The sequence below is a fragment of the Lissotriton helveticus genome, chromosome 4_1 (genome assembly GCF_964261635.1).
Source record: "Lissotriton helveticus chromosome 4_1, aLisHel1.1, whole genome shotgun sequence".
NCBI classification, from domain to species: domain Eukaryota; kingdom Metazoa; phylum Chordata; class Amphibia; order Caudata; family Salamandridae; genus Lissotriton; species Lissotriton helveticus.
Genome location: NC_136063.1, coordinates 1665808431 through 1665830021, shown reverse-complemented (window position 1 = coordinate 1665830021; position 21591 = coordinate 1665808431).

Genomic DNA, 21591 nt, shown 5'->3' with positions numbered 1-21591 from the left:
CACCTGTGTTTCCTTTGCTTAGGTATCTCATTGTGCAGATGGAGTCTAGCATATGAAAGAGTACGCAGAAGTTGAGCACTGTATTCAACAATTTTGACATTTACAGAAGATTCAGCTTCTCCATGCCCCCTACACAGTCCTAAATGTTTACAGTTTAAACTGACGGTATCTTGTTGGAGATGAAGTGAGGCCTGTCTTGCAACATGGTGCATCTTTTGCATCACTGCTGCATCACAAAAGTGACGCAACAGCGGCACAAAAGAGGCGCACGGCCATCATAAATCTGCCCCTAACATTTTAAATGATTGATTCAGGATGACGATAAGGTGTGGCCTATCCAGAGGTTTGTTTGAGGTGAGGCCTACTCAGGGTTGCAGATGAAATTTAGGCTTGTTGAAGAGTACAGAGGAGATAATACATGTGCAGGCCTACCAATGAAGTGAGTCATGTCCACTTCACTCTTGAACAAAGGCCAGACCTCTTCTGTGTCCCTGGACAGGCCTAAACCTCAACTGGACAATGTGATTCATAATGTTAGGAAACACAGGTGATGTAATTGAAAAATGTGGAATTTATTTTCCTCATTTCAGAATCACATAACCTGTGTTTCCTCAGCTTAGTTATCTCATTGAGCAGATTTAGTCTAGCATATCCAAGAGTACGCAGAGGATGAGGACTGTATCCAACAGAGCAATGTACATTACTCACCTCCTTTGACACTTACAGAAGCCTCAGTTTAATATTTCTCAGTTCAATATTTATTTAAAGAAGCAGACACCAATATGACCTTCTCATAAATGTGAAAAGCGTTTTTTTAAAAAAAAAACGATTTTCTGGTCATAATTTGAAAACACAACACAGGTCCTATGTAGAAGCACATCCTATCAGTACTTAAATTAGCCAAGCACACATGGGGGCGTATTTACAAGGACCTTACACCACGGGGAAATAACTTAAATTAAAATGGGGAAAATAACATCAAAGGGACTCAAAGGCCTTTTAAATATGCCCCAAGCAGCCTATGAAACTCTAGCAGTACATATCAAGAAACTTAAATGACTTCAATAAATGTTTTTAAACACATCAAGTAAAGCAGTTATTCAACTACATTCAAGGGGAAGTGACTTAAAATGCCCTAACACACATGAAAGCGTATTTTGAAGGCCCTTGCACCATTTTTCCATCACTTTTAACATGGCTATGTAACTCAAAGAAACAAAATCTAAATTTGCCAAGCACACATGGGGGCGTATTTACAAGGACCTTGCACCACGGGGAAATGACTTAAATTAAAATGGGGAAAATAACATCAAAGGGACTCAAAGGCCTTGTAAATATGCCCCAAGCAGCCTATGAAACTCTAGCAGTACATATCAAGAAACTTAAATGACTTCAATAAACATTTTTAAACACATCAAGTAAAGCAGTTATTCAACTACATTCATGGGGAAGTGACTTAAAATGCCCTAACACACATGAAAGCGTATTTTGAAGGCCCTTAAACCATTTTTGCATCACTTTTAACATGGCTATGTAACTCAAAGAAACAAAATCTAAATTTGCCAAGCACACATGGGGGCGTATTTACAAGGACCTTGCACCACGGGGAAATGTCTTAAATTAAAATGGGAAAAATAATATCAAAGGGACTCAAAGGCCTTGTAAATATGCCCCAAGCAGCCTATGAAACTCTAGCAGTACATATCAAGAAACTCAAATGACTTCAATAAACGTTTTTAAACACATCAAGTAAAGCAGTTATTCAACTACATTCATGGGGAAGTGACTTAAAATGCCCTAACACACATGAAAGCGTATTTTGAAGGCCCTTAAACCATTTTTGCATCACTTTTAACATGGCTATGTAACTCAAAGAAACAAAATCTAAATTTGCCAAGCACACATGGGGGCGTATTTACAAGGACCTTGCACCACGGGGAAATGTCTTAAATTAAAATGGGAAAAATAATATCAAAGGGACTCAAAGGCCTTGTAAATATGCCCCAAGCAACCTATGAAACAAAGCAACATTTTAAATACACAACTTTCTTCATAATTTTCTCCCTAAAGCATACTATTCTCTATCTAAATTAAATGAATCTTTTCTCACCTTAGCAAATACTTTTTGAGTTTCAAAACAGTCTCAGACACACACCAATTTGTCTTCAGCAGAGCAAAAGGTATGCACTCCAGAGGCTGCAACCAACAATGGCACAGAAATGCTGTAATTCATCACACATATCTCTCATGTCACCCAATCAAAACTCTTCCCTCACTTTTTTCAAATCAACACCCTTCCCCCTTCTGCCCTTTCTGCCTTTTTTCCATAGCAACCACCTCCTGAAAGACCTCTCATGTTTGCAAGTTCACACAACAATGTTTCAATTGAACTCTGAACTCTCAGTACACCTGCGTATCCAGTGCAATCTTTCATAAAATGATTTTTTCTTGACCATTCAAATTACATCTTTCAAAGAACTCATCCATGCACCCTAACTTTCTGTTTTCAGCAATCAAAATCCACCAATCACTGCTACTGATTAATTACCACAGAAACTCCACAGTTTTTTTCATTACATACTCATAATGTTCCAACTGCCATTTCATTCCCACACTTCATCTGACTGCAGCAGAACCTCCTCTCACCATGTTTTCTGTCTGGATTGTTGGACATAGTTATATCCACTGGGCTCAAAGGTATGCTGATAACAGAAATTTACACAACCTCAATTTACAAAATGTGGAAATCAACTGGATTGGCCACAGAGGATTAAGATGTCACCACTTGATACCATTGGTGAAAACCTTTTTGCATTTGCCAAAACCTGACCTGTTAATTGTGCACTGTGGAGGAAATGACTTGGGCACTTTGACTGGGGTAGGTCTGGAAATGCTTTTAAAAGACACCTTTGACCAATTGATGGCACTTTTTCCTCAAACTGCCTTGGTATATTCAAATATATGCCAAAGACAGAAATGGAGGTGGTCCAACCAATTTTGTCCACAAATTGAGAAATCGAGGAAGCATGTAAATAAGTCTGTTTCAGCTTACATGAGAGACCATGGAATGGGCTCCATCTACAACAATAACTTGCGTTACTACATGCAAGATATCTACAGAAGAGATGGAGTTCACTTCTCAGAAGAGGGGAACAGAATTTTCATCCTGAATTTAAGACTGTGCATGGGTACCTACTTGTAGGTACCTAAATCAGCCACAGGACCCAAAAGCTCTTTTCAGAGCTACCCTACATCTGATCACTCACAATTATTATTTTACTCTAACTTTTTTCACTAATCTTCACCAAAGTACGCTCACCGGAGCGCTATCCGGTACGCGCACCGGACGCTAACTGTGCAAAAATTTGAAAAAAAATGTTTCTTTTTTCGCACATATGGGCCTCCTCAGCCACCCTCAGAAAAACTTGGGGGTCAGGATACGTCTACCGTGCCCCCTTCTACCCATTCTCAACATTATTTGCCCTCCATCTTGTATCTAAAATCTACCGAAACACAAAATGGAGGACTCCCGTAACGCTGCCGGTTCGCGTACCGCGGCGCGCACCGGGAAGCGCTCGCCTAAAAAAGGTGGGAAAGTAATATACAGAAAAACCACTGGAGACACTTTCACCAAATATAGATTAGCTCATACTACATACCAATCCCTACCATTTTCACAAATTTGGTTGGAATTCCATTTAGCCATTTAGCCTGTAGACCTCTCTAAATACCCTGAGGTAAATTACTTCACAAAACACATCTGAAGTGTTGGAATTGACAACCAATTAAAATGTTACTTTCATTTTCTACTTTTTTTACCTGACATTTGATTGGTTATGTACCTGAATATATATAAAGAAAGAGAGAGAAACACAGCCATTTTGACTACTACTTCCTGAAGTACATTGCAAGAGCATTTTCACTGACAACTTAAACTTGTTTTTAAAAGGTAAGATGTTATTTTGTAAATTTGAAAGGAGAACTATGTCATGCACTTTAAATTAATTTGGGAAAACATTTTTAGATAGTTATATACTGTCCCTCTGTAAGAGTTAGACATTGAGAAAGGCTTGTTTATTATAATTATGGATTGATTTAGGTTTCTGTGGTATAATTATGAATTTACTTAGGCTTCTTCACAGGCACTTTTTAATAGTACTACTTCACGCCTGAAACCATACAGTGCCCATAGATTACTTCTCTGTTATAAACTCACAAGTACCTGTCTGAACTTAAACCCAACAGTGCCCTATCTCTACTGATATATTTATTTTTTATGCAAATTACAGCAAGAAAATGGAAGGAGAGCAGAATACTTCCTTCAAAATTGTTCTGGAGAACAACACAGAAAAAGATATTGAGGACAATGATGACTCAGATTTCATGGATGAATCATGGGACCATGAATTAGTTCAATGTGTAGATGCAGTAGATTCGCTTATTGAAAATGAGGACATTTCCGACAATGTGTTGTTAAATGTTCTGTTAAATTTGGAAAAAGAATCACAAAAATAAATTTATATTTAATAAAAAAATAAAATAAAAAAAAACAACAAAATGAACAATCAATAAACATACAATATTTAAGAAGTCTATCATTCTTTTTTCCTTATAGTACGCTCCCCGGACCGCTTCCCGGTGCGCGTACCGGGCGCTCCCCACGCAAAAAAACCGAAAAATTGTTTTTTTTTTCTTTTCCCCTGCGGGGCCCTTTTAAAGCCTCCACATCAAACCTAGGGGGTCAGGAAGGATCTGCTATGCCCCCTTATGGTCATTTACCCCTTTGTTTTGGCCGCCTCTTGTCTCTCGATCCTACCGAGAGACAAGATGGCGGCCGCTCCGGACTGTTTAGAATGTTGACAGACACCGGAGAGCCAATCAGCTTTGCTTCGCGAAGTTCCGTTACGCGTCAGGTACGCGAACCGGGGCTTACAGATATATATATTTTTTTGAACGTTAATTTCTCAAAATCCACTGGAGCACATATATTGAGACCTAGCAAAGGCACATCGGGCTACCAGTCCCTACAATTTTGCCAAGTTTCGTGGAAATCCATTCAGCCGTTCGAGCTAAAAGTGAGGCCAACCGCCCTATGGAAAATTGCATGGGAAAAACGCGTTTTGGGACCCCCCTTTTTTCTCGGCCCCCCCTTTGACGAAACTCCCCCAAATTTTCAGGGGCTGCTCAGAAACAAAATGTTCCATTTTCCTGAAAATTTCAGCCAATTCCGTCCTCAAACGCCAAAGTTATTTGACATAGAATTTTCAAAAATCCCATAGAGAAAAAATTCTAACTTTATATACCTACTGGCGACCGCCAGTAGGTAATATATATATATATATATTCACTGAAAAAAACATAGGTTATAGACCATATATAGTTAGGAATTAGCATTTAAAAAACCTTATTTTACTCACACAAAACCATTGAAATTCCATATATAGTTAGTTGCACTAACTATATATTGCGCACCCGCAATTCACTACTGATGATGTCACATATTACATCATTCATGACATGGTCAGTGACATCACTGATGACATCACTGATGACATCTCAAATGACATCACTGATGACATCACTGATGACAACATCCAGTGACTGTATGTTTCTGTAAAGTTAAAATATGTCTTACATATTGAAGAATGAGTAGATGTATAAGTGTCTGGACGAAGGATTTAGTAGGTGCATGACTGAATGTATGAGTGAGTGATTAAATGTGTCTCACTGAGTGCATGGGTTAGTGACTAAACTGTCTTAATTTGTGCATCATTATGTCTTTTGTTCTGTAAACTGCTGCATGTGTTGATCAGTAGCTATATGAGTAACTATATGGGTTATTGATTGATTGCCCAAGTATTTGTATGGGAGACTGAGTGTGTGTGTGGCTGGCTGGGAGGTGTGTGACTCTGTGCAGATCAATGTGTACTTGTATCAATGATTGTATAAGAGAGTAAGTATGTGTTAGTATATGTTTGAAAATGTAAGGTGCTCTATGTTTAACTGTATAGATTAGAAAATGGAAGTGTGATTGATTCTTTACAGGTCTGACTAGGTGTGTGAGTAACTCCATGGATGAGTGGCAGAGTGTGAGTGTCTGTATAGGTGTATGAGTGCATATGATAGTGTTGTAAAGATGAGTGATTGTATGTATGAATGATTGTATGGGTGAATGAGTGAGTGTTTGTGTAAACATAGGAATCAGTGAGTGCATATGTAGTAACTAGTATTGGTGTGTCAATGGTTTAAAAAATTATACTCTGTATTTAACACTGGGTGTAACAGAGGTTATATGAAAGTGTGAGGAGATGCATTGTATTGTCACATGAATGATATCATCAGTGATGTGACCAATGATGTCAATTGAGATGTCATCAGTGATGTCATCAGTGATGTCATTTGAGATGTCATCATTGATGTCATTTGAGATGTTATCAGTGATGTCATTTGAGATGTCATCAGTGATGTAATCAGTGATGTCATTTGAGATGTCATCAGTGATGTCATCAGTGATGTCATTTGAGATGTCATCAGTGATGTCATCAGTGATGTCACTGACCATGTCATGAATGATGTAATATGTGACATCATCAGCAGTGAATTGCGGGTGCGCGATATATAGTTAGTGCAACTAACTATATATGGAATTTCAATGGTTTTGTGTGAGTAAAATAAGGTTTTTTAAATGCTAATTCCTAACTATATATGGTCTATAACCTATGGTTTTTTTCAGTGAATTTTCAAGGTTTTTTAAATGCTAATTCCTAACTATATATGGTCTCTAACCTATGGTTTTTTCAGTGAATTTCAATGGTTTTTTAATAGCAAATATCATAAGCTGTTGAATGTCAAGTACATGGTAAGTAAAAACATTTTCGTGTTTATGCACACTGATCTGCTTTGAATGCAGCCCCCCCCCCTCCCCCTCATTTCTATTAGGAGTACTCTCTCTTTGCAGATAGTGAAGGGTAGTTAACGCAGGCCTTTGCCCCCGTTGTAATCCGTCGTGCCTGCTTCTCTCTCCATTTGATTGATTGTTATCCAAGCATTTACTGTTTTAGAATTGGTTCTCTTTGGTTCATTCTCTATTTACAAACAAGCACAGAGTCGCAATACTCTGTTTAGTCTTTGCAGATAGTGAAAAATCGTGTAAAAAAACAAAAGGAATCGAGCAAAATCAGTAGGCCACTAATGGGATCTCTTTTTGACATCGCTAAAATAGAAACATTAGGAACAACCCCTCATGAGAAATACGAAACTAGTGAGATGAACTCAGCTCCACACCATGATGGCTGCAAGACAGCTCGGCTCCGCCACCCACCCCGCCCAAAATAACGATAAACTCTATGCAAATATTACAAATATATACAACACACCAGCAAAGTAACAGGGTAAAACATTTTATTAAATAACTATTTACATAACTATTTTATACTTTTTGGTGCCCGATCCGGCTAGGTCAATCGATCGAGCATGAAACTCATGCACTCTGATAGTTCAAAGTTTTGAGGAGTGCTTGTAACACTGTCTGAAGCTTATTTGCACTTGCTACAGCTTCACTATTCTCAATGTAAGTGGGGGCTGTTTGAGGACGTGACTGCATTTGAAAACAATGTGATGCGGTGCCACCCTGAACCGCTTGACAGAGGCCCCCGAGGGACGGTGTGATGGCGCGGACTCGGAGGGGGCGCTTGGCTCCGGCCCCCTCCCCAAGTCGTGGTGCCCTGTTGTGGCCTGAGATCGCCCCCGACATAGGTGGCCGGCTCCTGGGGTCAAGCGGAACTTTTTGCCTTTTGGTGACTCTTCCATTCTTGACCTTGTCCCACAATCCGTTTCACCTAAAGACACGCTGTAGTGGGGCGCCCCTTTACCGTTTCAGTTGACATTCCGCCCGCTTTTGCTACACTGTGCCTCTTCCGCTATTCAGCTGTTTACCGCCCGCTCTTTCGACTACAGTGTCTCGCTCACCATGTAGTTGAGTTGCTCCCGCTCTTGCGGTGCAGCGATAGGCGGCTACCACAGGACTCTCAAAATGGCGGCCGGCTCTTCAGATTTGGGCGTGGTCCACTAAAATGACCCTGCGACACCTTGGAACTCGGACGCTTGTCTGCTAGGGCTTGGGCTCCATTCTCGAAAGCGTCCCCTCAGCCTTGAAGATTCTACAAAAGTCTTGGGGGCCCCCGACTCCCGCAGGCTTCTGGTGGGGAGCGGCTGCCATGATTGCTCGTGGAATGGCCACGACGGAGCTACGAGATGGTGGTGCTCTCATGCTGACGCCAGCTTCAGTCTGAAACATCCAGAAACACTGTAGACTACCAATTCGATCAGTTCCGGTAGCGCCCCAACGTGACCCGGTAGAGAAGAACTTGCCCTCCCCTCTTTGACTGATGGTTCTTGTTGCCTGTCCCTTCTGTTGTCATTTAACAGAACTATTTAGCCTGCTGAAAGGGGTTGTGTTCCGACCGCTGGTTGGTGGAAACATTTTGACTATATTCTGGACCTGCGTTGTCGCGTAATGCGTCATATGACGCGCCGCGTTAGCGCATCCGGAAGTGCTCCGGTGCGCGAAGCGCGGCTTCCCGGAAGCGATCCGGGGCGCGGCGCGCAGCGCGTAACGTAAGCATAACAGGTCATGTGACTTGTTAATAAAACTTTTCACTGGTTCATTTACTTTTCTTATTCTAATGATGAAAGGCTTGGTCATATGACCTAATAATTACGCTTTTTATTACTTTCGAACATTATTTTTTCTTAAACATATGTTATAATGTTCCAGGCTAATGTACTTTCCCGGAAAATTTACAACTGTTCTGCAAGTAAAATATATTCCTTTTTCGAGAAAAAGGGCGTTTCTTCGTCCCATGACGGAGCCGTTGAGCAAAAGAGGCTCGGCCTGCTGTCTTAGTCGCCGATACGCCTGAATATCAGATTCTTATCGATCACTTTATGTTGCAGGAGTAGAAAACACAACAGCCCTTGACCATTTATCTTTACTGCGTTCCTGCGTATTATACCTTTTACCCTTCATGTAATTGGACTGCTTTATTTCACTTGCCTTTTACTGATTCTAAAACAGTGACTATTATTAAAAACTTTACCAATGTAATCGTATATGATGAGTAGACATTTACACTGTAGAGGAACGTAACGGGCGGGCCATTAGGTTGCAAGAACTAAGGTGTCTAACAGTTGCGGAATCGGTGGACGTACATTTTATAATTAAAATACGACAGGGCCAGTTACAATAAAATTATCTAGATATACATTTGCGGGCAAGTACCATGGGTGACGTTAATTCGAACTTTCAATAGTACAGTAATCAATAACACATCAGAACTTAATATCAATAGGGATGTCGAAATATTCAATCAATTCTCGTCCCCGCCCGCCATGTGCTTCAAAACTGCATACGTATCTCGTGATATCAAGGTTGTGCAACCAGTACACAACAAGGAGTTACGAGTCCCATTTATTCCGGCGCCATTTTGGGCGAGGACGGGCAGGTCCAGGATATAGTCAAAATGTCTCCACCAACCATCGACTATGATGATGTTCATATGCTGTATTTATTAGAGTAACACTCATCTGTCCACATGAAATTAATTTGCCACAATCTAAACATGTCATTTTAATCTTTCCAAAGTTCTTCTAAATATTTGGGACCGTTTCCCTTGCCTCTGATGCTGTCAGTGCCACTTCTTTGGTGAATGTACTGGCAGATCGGGGGTTCTCCTCCAAATCTCTCTTTTGTGCAGCACTATAATTAATCGGTGCCACCTCTCCATATGACGATGCATGGTATATTTACCATAACTATATTTTTTTTCGGTTCCTCTGGAGAGTACATCGTGGCAGATGAGGCAGGTAACGTACCGGGCATTTACCTTTTTTGCATGTAGAGGAAAGAAAAAAAAATTCGAGCGTCCGAGTTCTAAGGTGTCCCAGGGCCATTTTAGTGGACCAGGCCCAAATCCAAAGAACAGGCCGCCATTTTGAGAGTCCTGTTGCAGCCGCCGGTCGCTGTAGCATCAAGAGCGGCCGAAACTCAGCTGAATGGCAACTGAAACGGTAAAGGGGCGCCCCACTACAGCAGACGAGCCTCCACCTTCGGGCACCCCACGCCGTTATTCGGAGCAGCATTGTAGGATGGCCACACCAGTGCGGCAACTTGCTAGACACCACCTCGGTGCCAACCGAATCTCAGCGCCTTGTGGTGTCTTCCATTCCGAAAATATTGTTGTGCTGCCTTCGGCCTATTCGCCGCAAGTGCGCACGCAACTCAGCTGCATAGCGAGTGAAACACCAAGGGGCGCCCCACTGCAGCCGAGGAACCTTCATCTTGGGGGCGACGCACAGCATCACATTGCTTTCCAATGCAGTCAGATCCTCAAACAGCCCCCACTGACTGACGCCGCCTCACAGGCCAACGGGGCGCCCCACGCCGACTTTCGGCGCAGCATTGTAGGATGGCCACACCAGTGCGGCAACTTGCTGGACCCCACCTCGGTGCCATCCAGATCTTGGCGCGTTGCGCTGCCTTTGGCCCTATTCGCACATCGGTCCGCTACTGACGCCACCTCACAGGCCAACGGGGCGCCCCATGCCGACTTTCGGCGCAGCATTGTAGGATGGCCACACCAGTGCGGCAACTTGCTGGACACCACCTCGGTGCCATCCGGATCTTGGCGCGTTGTGCTGCCTTCGGCCTATTCGCACATCGGTCCGCTACTGACGCCGCCTCACAGGCCAACGGGGCACCCCACGCCGACTTTCGGCGCAGCATTGTAGGATGGCCACACCAGTGCGGCAACTTGCTGGACCCCACCTTGGTGCCATCCGGATCTTGGCGCGTTGTGCTGCCTTCGGCCTATTCGCACATCGGTCCGCTACTGACGCCGCCTCACAGGCCAACGGGGCGGCCCACGCCGACTTTCGGCGCAGCATTGTAGGATGGCCACACCAGTGCGGCAACTTGCTGGACCCCACCTCGGTGCCATCCGGATCTTGGCGCGTTGTGCTGCCTTCGGCCTATTCGCACATCGGTCCGCTACTGACGCGAACTCACAGGCCAACGGGGCGCCCCACGCCGACTTTCGGCGCAGCATTGTAGGATGCCCACACCAGTGCGGCAACTTGCTGGACCCCACCTCGGTGCCATCCGGATCTTGGCGCGTTGTGCTGCCTTCGGCCTATTCGCACATCGGTCCGCTACTGACGCCGCCTCACAGGCCAACGGGGCACCCCACGCCGACTTTCGGCGCAGCATTGTAGGATGGCCACACCAGTGCGGCAACTTGGTGGACACCACCTCGGTGCCATCCGGATCTTGGCGCGTTGTGCTGCCTTCGGCCTATTCGCACATCGGTCCGCTACTGACGCCGCCTCACGTGCCAACGGATTTTCTACGCTTTTTATACCCTATGCCGCATAACAGGTCATGTGACTTGTTTATAAAACTTTTCATTGGTTCATTTTACTTTTGGTTTCCTAATGATGGAAGGCTTGATCATATGACCTAAAAATAACACTTTTCATTGGATGAAAACTTTTTTTTTTCCCAAACGATGAAAGCCCCACCTTGTGTCTGGATGTTTCAGACTGAAGCTGGCGTCAGCATGAAAGCACCACCATCTCGTGGCTCCGTCGTGGTCATTCCGCGAGCAATCATGGCAGCCGCTCCCCACCGGAAGCCTGCAGGAGTCGGGGGCCCCCAAGACTTTTGTAGAATCTTCAAGGCTGAGGGGACGCTTTCAAGAATGGGGTCCAAGACCTAGCAGACAAGCGTCCGATTTCCAAGGTGTCCCAGGGCCATTTCAGTGGACCAGGCCCAAAAAGGAAAGAGCCTGCCGCCATTTTGAGAGTCCTGTGGCAGCCGCCTATCGCTGCACCGCAAGAGTGGGCGCAACTCAGCTGAATGGCGGATTTTGGCACAGTGTACCAAAAGTGGGTGGAATGGCAACTGAAACGGTAAAGGGGCGCCCCACTACAGCAGACGAGCCTCCACCTGGGGAGGCCCGTTCACGCCGCCTCACCCCCCCCGGGGCGCCCCACGCCGTTATTCGGAGCAGCATTGTAGGATACCAAAACCAGTGCGGCAACTTACTTGACATCACCTGGGTGCCATCCACATCTCAGCGCATTCTGCTGCCTTCGGACTATTCGCACAACAGACCGCTACTGACGAGCCACCCCCCGGGACGCCCCACGCCGTTATTCGGAGCAGCATTGTAGGATACCAAAACCAGTGCGGCAACTTACTGGACATCACCTGGGTGCCATCCACATCTCAGCGCGTTCTGCTGCCTTGGGACTATTCGCACAACAGACCGCTACTGACGAGGCCACCCCCCGGGACGCCCCACGCCGTTTTTCGGAGCTGCATTGTAGGATACCCAAAACCAGTGCGGCACCCAGGCAACATCACCTGGGTGCCGTCCAGAACTCAGCACGTTGTGCTGCCTTGGGACTATTCGCACAAAACACAGCTACTGACCATTGTTGCTTCTTTTTTCCTAAAAATGTTTAAATGTTTAAATGTTTTTGTTGCGTTGTATATATTTATAAGTTATTAAAGTTTTATAATCCTACTACTTTGTTGGAGTGCTATATATTTTTAATGTGACACATAATTGTAAAAACTTTGATGTACAAAGAGGCATCCCTCGAATCTTCCGCTTCAGGCTCGGTCCCCTCCCCAATCACAATACAGGATGGTTTTCAGATAGTAGGAACGCGTGTGGTGTGACGGATCTCATCGGGTGGGGGCCTTGATCTACTGTAACTCCTTTGAAGAGGGGTGATTCTTTACAGCTGGGGCCATAAACTACATCTGCAGGGCTAGGTGATAGCCTGGGACCGGCCTGGACAATCGGACACAGAGGAAGAGGAGTTTCAGAGGGTGCAGTAGTGAATAGGGCAAAAGGGAGGTGTCGGGCGGGCACAGGGTGTGATTCTCAGGGAAGAGCAGCGCAGATGGGGGGAGGTTTATTGCCCATGCATAAGACAGAGAGCGGGGGTGACCAGTGCCTGGGGGAGATGCTTGCGAGGGTGGGGAGCCATGCTAAGGATCGACAGCGTGCAGAGAGTGGGTCTGGTCAAGGCATCTAAAATGGCTGCCGTGCACGACAAAAGTGTGGCATTTGAAAAAAGGCAAGATGGCGCAGACAATGTTTATCAACACTTCCTGATTTCCTTCGAATCGAACGTTAACAGACGTTATCTCTCCCACACTACCGGTCCCCCTCGGCTTAAACGCCGAGATGGTAGGGACTGCATCCCGTGGAGATAGGCCGAGACGTCACTCAGCAGAAAAAAAAGAAAAAAAAAGTCTATAAACATACAATAAGTTAAAAGTCAATCATTCTTGTTTCCTTGTAGTACGCTCCCCAGTCCGCTTCCCGTTACGCGAACCGGGCGCAGCCCGCGAAGCCCTTTTAAAGCCTCCACATCAAACCTAGGGGGTCAGGGAGGATCTACTATGCCCCCTTATGATCATTTGCCCCTTCGCTTTGGCCTCCTCTTGTCTCTCGATCCTACCGAGAGACAAGATGGCGGCCGCTCCGTACTGTTTGGAATGTTTACAGACACCGGAGAGCCAATCAGCTTCGCTTCGCAAAGCTCCGTAACGCGAAAAGTACGCGAAACGGAGCGCTACCCGGGACGCTGTCACAGATATATATCTTTTTTTAAACGTTAATTTCTCAAAATCCACTGGAGCACATATATTGAGACCCAGCAAAGGCACATCGGGCTACCGGTCCCTACAATTTTGCCAAGTTTCATGCAAATCCATTCAGCCGTTCGATTTTTTTTTTTTTTTTTTTTTGCCCCGCGGGGCCCTTTTAAAGCCTCCACATCAAACCTAGGGGGTCAGGGAGGATCTACTATGCCCCCTTATGGTCATTTGCCCCTTCGCTTTGGCCTCCTCTTGTCTCTCGATCCTACCGAGAGACAAGATGGCGGCCGCTACGGACTGTTTGGAATGTTTACAGACACCGGAGAGCCAATCAGCTTCGCTTCGCAAAGCTCCGTAACGCGAAAAGTACGCGAAACGGAGCGCTACCCGGGACGCTGTCACAGATATATATATTTTTTTGAACGTTAATTTCTCAAAATCCACTGGAGCACATATATTGAGACCTAGCAAAGGCACATCGGGCTACCAGTCCCTACAATTTTGCCAAGTTTCGTGCAAATCTACCAAACATGAGGCCAAAAAAGAGTGTTAGAGCATCTGCGGGCCTTTCGCTTCCACAATAAACAATACCCTATTGCTAGACATTTTTTTGAAACACACATGCAGGATGAAACCTTGTTACGTATGGTGGTCATAGATTGTGTTGACCTAGGAGTGAGAGGAGGCAACTATGAATTATCTCTAAGGAAACTCGAATCAAAGTACATCATTGATTTTCAATGCCTGTTTCCGATGGGACTTAACATGAGTGAAGAATTAAAAGTCCATTTACATGAATGAAAAATGTACAATGTTTGATATCATGTATTAGATTTAGCAGCCTTCTGTTTTGATTTTAACTTTTTAATTTTTTCAGATGACATTGGAGGACTAAGTGACAGTTCGTTCGTTATCTTCGGAATACAGTGTCTGTTTCTGGAATAATATGTGCACTGGAATAAGAACTTTATGTGGATTTTTATGAACTATCGCAGCGACACTATCAATGGTGTAATTAGGCCCTATGCAGACGTTACTGTAATATTGAGAACTTTTGCATTGTATTATATTGATGCATGCATGAATTTGCCCAATTGGGCTTAATCTGGGATGATGGGGTCGTAGCCAATTAGAACACTGGTTGTAGATGAGGTAATTGGTAATGTCCTATGACCGAAAGTGGGATATGTTAACATCGAACTATCCCATTCGGATTGTCACTGTGTTCAATAGTGATATAATACGAACTTCATCAGTCAGTATATCTGAACGAGGTGTGTGAAATTATAAATTTCTTGAAATGTATTTTTCATCAAAAAATGAAACTATATAAGCTACAATTAATGCAATATTCATGCAAAGTATACATTACTTACATCATTCCGTATATTGGACTGTGCTTGATGGATCACACTGTTCAGTTAGACATTTGACTAGACAAAGATGTCTTCCGTATTCACTCTGTTTGTCACATGATCTGCACGTAGGGTGTGTTTTGGGATTTTAAAAATGGCTGTTGTTATCGGCCTGACGAGCGTGATCAAGCCATAATGGTGAAACGCGTGTCGTGACTTTTCTCTTGCCGAAATAAAGGATTATTTGCAAGCGCTGGGTGTCCAGGTCAACTTCTGTACACGAGAGGTATTTTGGATGAAATATATATATATATGCTCTTCCCTCTCTGCGCTGTAAACCTGCAATAAAAACGAAGATTTTAACCTACCTGTTTGGCGGCTCTTCAAAGTGGGGTGACCTGTAGTTTTGGATGTTTAACCGGCCGGTCCCGGTCGGGAAGAGCCCCGCACACATGAGTGGTTCATGCTGCAGCTAATGGAGAGCAGCGTGATTATTACAGGAAGGTCGTGTTGCAGGCGGGTATTCACGGCGCAGGAATGAGGATTGCAATTTCCTGGCCCACTGTGGTGTTATTTTTGAACATTTGAGACATTGTGAGAGCAGCGCACAAACAGCGTAATGATTTGGACTTCATGCACCAGCAAGCACTGGGAGTGCTAACGCTTATCATGGCAGGTGCAAGTGATTAAAAGAAACTCTATGCTCGGCGCAGTGTCCTACAAGCCTCTGAGGAAGTGCTCCAACGAGCATGAAACGCGTCAGGCTATCATTTATACAGGACTTTTGATCTTCCCTCTCTGCGCTGTAAACCTGCAATAAAAACGAAGATTTTAACCTACCTGTTTGGCGGCTCTTCAAAGTGGGGTGACCTGTAGTTTTGGATGTTTAACCGGCCGGTCCCGGTCGGGAAGAGCCCCGCACACATGAGTGGTTCATGCTGCAGCTAATGGAGAGCAGCGTGATTATTACAGGAAGGTCGTGTTGCAGGCGGGTATTCATGGCGCAGGAACGAGGATTGCAATTTCCTGGCCCACTGTGGTGTTATTTTTGAACATTTGAGACATTGTGAGAGCAGCGCACAAACAGCGTAATGATTTGGACTTCATGCACCAGCAAGCACTGGGAGTGCTAACGCTTATCATGGCAGGTGCAAGTGATTAAAAGAAACTCTATGCTCGGCGCAGTGTCCTACAAGCCTCTGAGGAAGTGCTCCAACGAGCATGAAACGCGTCAGGCTATCATTTATACAGGACTTTTGCTCTTCCCTCACTGCGCTGTAAACCTGCAATAAAAACGAAGATTTTAACCTACCTGTTTGGCGGCTCTTCAAAGTGGGGTGACCTGTAGTTTTGGATGTTTAACCGGCCGGTCCCGGTCGGGAAGAGCCCCTCACACATGAGTGGTTCATGCTGCAGCTAATGGAGAGCAGCGTGATTATTACAGGAAGGTCGTGTTGCAGGCGGGTATTCACGGCGCAGGAACGAGGATTGCAATTTCCTGGCCCACTGTGGTGTTATTTTTGAACATTTGAGACATTGTGAGAGCAGCGCACAAACAGCGTAATGATTTGGACTTCATGCACCAGCAAGCACTGGGAGTGCTAACGCTTATCATGGCAGGTGCAAGTGATTAAAAGAAACTCTATGCTCGGCGCAGTGTCCTACAAGCCTCTAAGGAAGTGCTCCAACGAGCATGCAACGCGTCAGGCTATCATTTATACAGGACTTTTGCTCTTCCCTCTCTGCGCTGTAAACCTGCAATAAAAACGAAGATTTTAACCTACCTGTTTGGCGGCTCTTCAAAGTGGGGTGACCTGTAGTTTTGGATGTTTAACCGGCCGGTCCCGGTCGGGAAGAGCCCCGCATACATGAGTGGTTCATGCTGCAGCTAATGGAGAGCAGCGTGATTATTACAGGAAGGTCGTGTTGCAGGCGGGTATTCACGGCGCAGGAACAAGGATTGCAATTTCCTGGCCCACTGTGGTGTTATTTTTGAACATTTGAGACATTGTGAGAGCAGCGCACAAACAGCGTAATGATTTGGACTTCATGCACCAGCAAGCACTGGGAGTGCTAACGCTTATCATGGCAGGTGCAAGTGATTAAAAGAAACTCTATGCTCGGCGCAGTGTCCTACAAGCCTCTGAGGAAGTGCTCCAACGAGCATGAAACGCGTCAGGCTATCATTTATACAGGACTTTTGCTCTTCCCTCTCTGCGCTGTAAACCTGCAATAAAAACGAAGATTTTAACCTACCTGTTTGGCGGCTCTTCAAAGTGGGGTGACCTGTAGTTTTGGATGTTTAACCGGCCGGTCCCGGTCGGGAAGAGCCCCGCACACATGAGTGGTTCATGCTGCAGCTAATGGAGAGCAGCGTGATTATTACAGGAAGGTCGTGTTGCAGGCGGGTATTCACGGCGCAGGAACGAGGATTGCAATTTCCTGGCCCACTGTGGTGTTATTTTTGAACATTTGAGACATTGTGAGAGCAGCGCACAAACAGCGTAATGATTTGGACTTCATGCACCAGCAAGCACTGGGAGTGCTAACGCTTATCATGGCAGGTGCAAGTGATTAAAAGAAACTCTATGCTCGGCGCAGTGTCCTACAAGCCTCTGAGGAAGTGCTCCAACGAGCATGAAACGCGTCAGGCTATCATTTATACAGGACTTTTGCTCTTCCCTCTCTGCGCTGTAAACCTGCAATAAAAACGAAGATTTTAACCTACCTGTTTGGCGGCTCTTCAAAGTGGGGTGACCTGTAGTTTTGGATGTTTAACCGGCCGGTCCCGGTCGGGAAGAGCCCCGCACACATGAGTGGTTCATGCTGCAGCTAATGGAGAGCAGCGTGATTATTACAGGAAGGTCGTGTTGCAGGCGGGTATTCACGGCGCAGGAACGAGGATTGCAATTTCCTGGCCCACTGTGGTGTTATTTTTGAACATTTGAGACATTGTGAGAGCAGCGCACAAACAGCGTAATGATTTGGACTTCATGCACCAGCAAGCACTGGGAGTGCTAACGCTTATCATGGCAGGTGCAAGTGATTAAAAGAAACTCTATGCTCGGCGCAGTGTCCTACAAGCCTCTGAGGAAGTGCTCCAACGAGCATGAAACGCGTCAGGCTATCATTTATACAGGACTTTTGCTCTTCCCTCTCTGCGCTGTAAACCTGCAATAAAAACGAAGATTTTAACCTACCTGTTTGGCGGCTCTTCAAAGTGGGGTGACCTGTAGTTTTGAATATATATATTACCTACTGGCGGTCGCCAGTAGGTATATATAGTTAGGATTTTTTCTCTATGGGATTTTTGAAAATTCTATGTCTAATAACTTTGGCGTTTGTGGACGGAATTGGCTGAAATTTTCAGGAAAATGGAACAATTTGTTTCTGAGCAGCCCCTGAAAATTTGGGGGGGGGTTCGTCAAGGGGGGGCCGAGAAAAAAGGGGGGTCCCAAAACGTGTTTTTAACATTGAGTTTTCCATAGGGCGGTTGGCCTCACTTTTAGCCCGAACGGCTGAATGGATTTGCACGAAACTTGGCAAAATTGTAGGGACTGGTAGCCCGATGTGCCTTTGCCTGGTCTCAATATATGTGCTCCAGTGGATTTTGAGAAATTAACGTTCAAAAAAAGATATATATCTGTAACAGCGGACCGGGCAGCGCTCCAGTTCGCGTACTTTCGCGTTACGGAGCTTTGTGAAGCGAAGCTGATTGGTTCTCCGGCGTCTGTAAACATTCCAAACAGTCCGTAGCGGCCGCCATCTTGTCTCTCGGTAGGATCGAGAGACAAGAGGAGGCCAAAGCGAAGGGGCAAATGACCGTAAGGGGGCATAGTAGATCCTCCCTGACCCCCTAGGTTTGATGTGGAGGTTTTAAAAGGGCCCCGCGGGGCAAAAAAAAAAAATAATAATAATAATCGAACGGCTGAATGGATTTGCACGAAACTTGGCAAAATATTAGGGACTGGTAGCCCGATGTGCCTTTGCTAGGTCTCAATATATGTGCTCCAGTGGATTTTGAGAAATTAACGTTCAAAAAAAGATATATATCTGTAACAGCGCTCCGCTTCGCGTACTTTTCGCGTTACGGAGCTTTGCGAAGCTGATTGGTTCTACGGCGTCTGTAAACATTCCAAACAGTCCGTAGCGGCCGCCATCTTGTCTCTCGGTAGGATCGAGAGACAAGAGGAGGCCAAAGCGAAGGGGCAAATGACCATACGGGGGCATAGTAGATCCTCCCTGACCTCTTAGGTTTGATGTACCATTTTGCCAAGTTTGGTGTAATTCCGTTCAGCCATTCAGGCTGTAGACGTATCTAAATGTCGTATGGAAAATTGCATGGGGAAAACACATTTGAAAGTGTTGAAATTTAGAACCAATTAAAATGTTACTTTGGTTTTGTATTTGTGTGTGATGAAAGTTAATTGGTTATGTATATATCTAAAATGAGAGGAAACCACAGCCATTTTGTGATACTACTGTCTGAGGTACATTTGTGAGGAATTTTTGGTGCTCAAATTCTGGTGTTTGGTTTACACAGTACTAACACTTCTCCTACTTTTAAAAAGGTGAGTTGTTAATTTGTAAGGGGAACTATGTTGTACACTTTAAGATAATTTGAAAAATGTTTTCTGTTATTTATTTACAGTCCTTCTGTTATACTAAATACTTGATAAAGTTAGTTTTATATTATGTATTACTAAAAACGATAAATGAAAGTGATTATTTTTTTCTGCAATTTACAGCAAGCAATTTCAAAATAAAATGGCTCACAATGAAGAGACCGTGGCAATTTCTTTTGAATTATCCACTACATTTATTGAAATTGACAGCACCAATAATGAAGTATTCTCACAAGGAGGAGATGACTTGAATGATTTTTTTGATCAATCTCTTGATGGCGAATTTATCGAATGTTTGGAGACCATAGAGTTACAAGAATCATCATTGCAGACTTTTCATGAGGAGATTCCTGATGAGATGATTGAAGAGGAAATTCCTGATGAGGACATGTTACTAGTTCTTTCAAATTTTGAAAATTCTGAAGAATAAATTTATATTTAGAAATCAAAAATTGTTTGAGACATTATTCATTTTTATTTTTAATTTATGAGGTTGTAGCGAAGTGATTGTAGTATAAAATGAGACTTATAGTATAGAGTGCAACATTTTTATGTTACATGGTAAGTTTACTCATATTTACTTCCCTTCTCCCACTATATTATCTCCAATGTGTATTTGACATCTCTTCTTCATCTCCGGCCTCCTTTCTCTCACTGTCTGTCTCTGATGCATCTTATCGCTGCCATTTTGTGTAATTATAGAAGAGAGTAAAATAAAATAGTTCGGAATGTGAAAAGGGGGCAAAGTAGAGTACCCCTCACCCCCTAGGCCTTCTCAGGCGGTCCCAAAAGGATCAGTTTCTGTTTTCCTGAGAGATTATGGTATGAGTTCCATATACCACAATAACTTGCATTACAACATGCAAGATATCTATCTCCTATTACCAACTTTTGGAGATATTCGCGCCAAGCGCGAATATCTCCAAAAACTAACACCTGCCCTGAGCAGTTCTTAGCCATGTTATCCAATGGGAGGTGGATAACATGGCTAAGAGCATTAGCTCGGTAATGCATGAATATCGGTGACTTTTTAGCGATATTCATGCATTGCGGCCGTTTTTTATCGCATTTGCGATAAATCTTGATAATAGCAAGGTTTATCTGCGATCATTTCTGACGATGCTTAGCGGTAAAAAATTCGTTGCTAAGCATCGTTAGCGATAAATATCGCTTAACTTTGGTAATATGCACCAACGTCTGTTAACGTTCGATTCGAAGGAAATGAGGAAGTGTTGAAAAACATTGTCTGCGCCATCTTGCCTTTTTTGAAATGCCACACTTTTATCGTGCACGGCAGCCATTTTAGATGCCTTGACCAGACCCACTCTCTGCACGCTGTTGATCCGTAGTATGGCTCCCCACCCTCGCAATCATCTTCCCCAGGCACTGGTCACCCCCGCTCTCTGTCTTATGCATCGGCAATAAACCTCCCCCCATCTGCGCTGCTCTTCCCTGAGAATCACACTCTGTGCCCGCCCGACACCTCCCTTTCGCCCTATTCACTACCGCACCCTCTGACACTCCTCTTCCTCTGTGTCCGATTGTCCAGGCTATCAGCTAGCCCTGCAGATGTAGTTTATGGCCCCAGCTGTAAAGAATCACCCCTCTTCAAAGGAGTTATAGTAGATCAAGGCCCACACCCGATGAGATCCGTCAAACCACACGCGTTCCTACTATCTGAAAACCATCCTGTATTGTGATTGGGGAGGGGACCGAGCCTGAAGCGGAAGATTCCAGGGATGACTCTTTGTACATCAAAGTTTTTACAATTATGTGTCACATTAAAAATATATAGCACTCCAACAAAGTAGTAGGAATATAAAACTTTAATAACTTATAAATATATACAACAAAACAAAAACAGTAAAAACATTTAAACAATGAAGAGACCGTGGCAATTTCTTTTGAATTATCCACTACATTTAATGAAATTATC